General features: G+C 34.3%; 1 non-coding gene across 1 annotated transcript; it reads left to right on the top strand.

Moving 5' to 3' along the window:
* The first annotated feature begins 1,583 nt into the window (after positions 1-1,583).
* LOC121214126 (small nucleolar RNA R71) lies at positions 1,584-1,690 on the top strand. The gene has a single exon (XR_005909713.1). It is a non-coding gene; the product is annotated as a small nucleolar RNA R71 (small nucleolar RNA).
* The last annotated feature ends 2,691 nt before the right edge of the window (positions 1,691-4,381 follow it).

Genomic DNA, 4,381 nt, shown 5'->3' with positions numbered 1-4,381 from the left:
TGAATGATCTTCCTAGTGGCCTTGTTTAACTTCCTGTAATTCCTACAAATCCTCCAACTCGTGACTCGAATATCTGTAATAATCTATTAGACACCTTTCTTGTGCTTTTCCAAAACAACAAATGACTCTTCTTCTTGATTCTTGGTCAACTCAACTAAAATCATGATAGGTAAAAATGGGGATAAACCCAAATAATCATATTTCAAATGAAGAGGCAAAGTCTTCAGTTCTAATTCGACTGGCTCTTCAATCAACACTTTTGGTTGTGTGTAATACCGAGGTAATAACTCTAATGATTCTAGTCAAACTTCTTGCGTGAATCCCTTCGTTTTAGCTTTTAAAAAAGCCAAACATTCCTTGTCTTCATCATCACTTGGCGAATCAGCTAGCAGAATACAATCTAACAGATCATCTACAGAATTGAGCTCCAACTCTATAGAAGCCAGCAATTCCATCTTGCAAAAAGCAAAACAGTCTTCAACTACATCTAGGGATTTAGCAGTATCGAAGTTATTAAAAGTCACCTCATCATCAAAAAACTCTTTCAACTGAGTATCCCATTATTGCTTCTAGAATTGTTCAGGATATGGCAATGGTGGAATCTTAGCTTTAACCAGACAACTCTTCTGTGGAAATTTTTCTACATCCGATAAAAGTGTTAGATAATCAGAACTAAGTGGTTTAGAGTTTACCTCATCAAGGATCACTAAATCTGAATTCTGTGATACAAGAGTTTCAACACTTGGTTGAACTTCCTTTTTGTCTTGAGCTACAACAGCCTCATCTTGAACCTCAACCACCTTGGGCTCCAATGTCTTTCCACTTGGAAAAAAGACTGCTTTGTAATGCTCTTTGCCATAAATTCTTGGATTTTTGTGTCACTCGGCCAAATAACTTGGGGTTTATTTCGAAGTTCATTAGTTAGCTGACCCATTTGATTCTCTAGATTTCTTAAAGTGGTATCATTCTTTGCTATGTATGCCTTCAGCAGATTCTCAAGATCACTTGAAGATTCAGTTGGTGGGGGTTGTTGCACTTGTTGATAATATTCCGAGGGATAATTTGGTCGAAATGGCATAGCAGAGTTGCTATGGTCCACCCACTGATTACTCCATGGAGAAATTGGATGATTCTACCATGAAGAATTGTAAAAATTTGATTGTGGACCATTCCAATTCTGATTTCCCATGTAATAATTTGACTCTCGATTCGGTGGGCAATTTTCAAAGAAATGACCATCTCCACAGTATTCACAAGAAATATTCTCGAACTGATTCAGCTGCTGACCTAACAGATCACCATTGAAACCATTAAAAATTATGTTCTTAAGCATAGAAGACATAGAGGACACCTGGGCTACCAAAGAAGCAAGTGTGTCTGCTTTATGTACTCTTGGTACTCATCTTTCTGAGGCTGCTCGATTGGTTGGCCACTGATAGTTATTGTTGGCAATTCTTTCAATAATCTCGTAAGCATTATTATAAGACTTAAAAAGAAGGGCTCCATTTGCCGAAGCATCCACCATCATTCTAGTATGAATATTAAGATCAATATAGAAAGTCTCCATTTGAACGCAGCAAGGAATGTCCTAATGAGGGCACTTTCGTAATAACTCATTGAACCGCTCCCATGCCTCATATAAAGATTCTTCATCAAGTTACTAAAATGAAGTGATTTCATTTCGAATCTTGGCGGTTAAAGATGGAGGGAAATATTTCATTAAGAAATGTTCAACCAACTCTTGCCATGTAGTTATGGAACTGGACGGTAGGGAGTTCAACTACGCTTGTGCTCTATCTCTTAAGGAGTATGGAAATAATCTCAGTCTCAAGGCATCCTTAATCACCCTGACTAGTTTAAATGAGTCACTCACATCCATGAATAGCTGAAGATGAAGATGTGGATCTTCAGCAGGAATCCCATTAAATTGACCCATATTTTGCAACATTTGGAATATGACCGGGTTTAGCTCAAAACATTGTGCCTCGATTTCAGGTCTCCTAATACTCGGATTGAGCTCGTTGAATAGAGGAATGACATATTGTTTAATGGCACAATTTCTGTCATCGGCAAGAATGATCGAATTATGAGTATTATAAGTGAATGTTCCTCTTGGATTTTGGTTTAGATTTTCGAAATTCATATATTTGGTCCTTCTTTGGTTCGCTTGTGTTCTCCTTTGTAAAAAAGTCCTTTCAATTTCAAGGTCTACGGGGAGTAAGTCAATAATTTGATCAATACTCATAAACACCCGAAACAAACACAAAAAAATGGAATTAAAAATTCACAAATATTGTCGTTTAAAATAGTCCCTGGCAATGACGCCAAAAACTTGGAACGATGGAAATGTGCAAGTGTACACAATCGCAACAAGTAATAAAGTGACAAGTAAATTTCGAGTTATCTTACCCATAAGGACTGTGCAAAGAATTATTTATGAATGCAATTTAAAAACACTTTGGTGAAGAAAAATATTTTGATTTGAGGAGGTGATTAAAAACTATGATTTTAAATAAGTTCCAATGTACGATTTCAAAAGATGATTTTAATCAAGATGAGATTATTGTGCTAAATTAATTACATTTCTTAACTTAGAATTATTAAACTCATGTTTAAGCTGTTACGAATAAATTCAAAGCAACTCGGTAATTTGCTAACTTATGAACATACTTACCTACCAAAATACATTTATCTCTTGACTATATCTCTACATCAATTCAACCGATTAAACAAATTTTAATAAGCAAATGTGTTAATGCACATACATACTTACGAAATTAAGATAATCCTTTGTACATATCTCCATGCCAATTCAAACAATTAATTCAATCTCATAAGCACATAAAAGATTATGTAAGGTAACAATGTATTTCTACCTTGAAACAGTTTAATCACAATAATCTTACAAGTTATGCAAGGCTAATGTATCGTTAGATACCGTTGCTAATTTAACCCTCAACTACCTTAGATGATTAAACATGCATTGATTAAGTATCATGTCAATTAATTACAATTTCAATCTGTTTAAATAGTTAATTCATTAGTTACCTTACAATTGTAATGCAAGAATAACTTAGTCATGGTTTTACTTAATTAAACATCTTACCGAGGCCTATAGCAACACAAACACAATTTTAATAACTCAAGTAGACAAAATGCAATCAACCTAACATGAATTAAATTTAAGTCATATTAATTATATTAAACATATCAACATCACAAATATTCATAGACATGTTCATAGCAAAAATAATAAAATTAAAAGGGTAAGGAACAAGAATAAAATCTGTTGTTTCTCCGAGGCTTGACTAGTTTGCTCCACTCCTCCTTCTTTGCTTGTTCTTGTTGAGTCGAGTCTGCCATGAACACTTGAATGCTGCTTCAAATGGTGGTTGAATGACTCTTTTTCAAGAGGTAAAATTGGCAAGGGAATGGGGAAGAAAATGAAGAAGAACGGAAGGGAATGAAGAGAGAAAAGTGTGAGAGAAGAGAAGAAATGAATGGGTTTGAGATGTGTTTGAAGTGAGCAGGAAAGGGGGTATTTATAGGTTGAGAAGGCTTCTAAAAGTAGCCAAAGTTAGCAGCCAAAGACTCCCCCAATGGCTGGCAACACATGTGACATGTTTGAAGATTTTAAACATGCTACTTTTAGGTAGGGGCAAATCTTGAAAGGCATGAATAGTGGAAGGGTTTGAATGCAAATTGAAGGAGTCTTCAAAGGCCATTTTGCAAGAAAAATAATCAGCCAAACAAGCTGATTCAGTCAGCATGTAGGACAGTTTTGGGCTGCCCAGTGCTCGGTTGGATCAATTTTTTCGGTTCAGCTCAACTGGGCCCCTTTTCATAATTAATTAATAATAATTTATTTAACCCAAATTAAATTAGATTAAAATTAAAATTAATTATATTATGAATTAATACACATAATTTGGATCGTCTTAGGCTAAAAAATTAATTCAGCTTGATGCTTCAAAATTGCTTCTCGGTTTTTCACTTATTGGAGTGTTTGCCAAGCCGTTTTTTGCCCTTTTTGCAAATCTGTCAAAAATAATTAAAATTAAAAAAATTTTGATATAAAATTAATTAAAATTTAACATGTTCATAATTTTAGTTTAATTTAATTATTTTATAATTATTATATATTTTCCGGCAAGAGTTTTACTGAAACTACATGAATTTGAGTTAGAAAGGGCATGAAAAAGTGTGTTTATTTTTGTGTTTCTAGTCAACTTGATTTGTCATGCTAGAACTTTCTTCGATTATACATGTCAAGACCACGTTATTCATTTGATATACTGAGATGATAGAAGCAGTTAGGATTTAACCCATTTAACCTTTAACCACCTTAACTGTTGTGTTAACCCCTGGTAAACCTCGTTGA

Source organism: Gossypium hirsutum, chromosome D01 (genome assembly GCF_007990345.1).
Source record: "Gossypium hirsutum isolate 1008001.06 chromosome D01, Gossypium_hirsutum_v2.1, whole genome shotgun sequence".
Lineage (NCBI taxonomy): Eukaryota > Viridiplantae > Streptophyta > Magnoliopsida > Malvales > Malvaceae > Gossypium > Gossypium hirsutum.
Note: the sequence above shows the minus strand (reverse complement) of the source record. Positions and strands in the feature narration are given on the sequence as shown.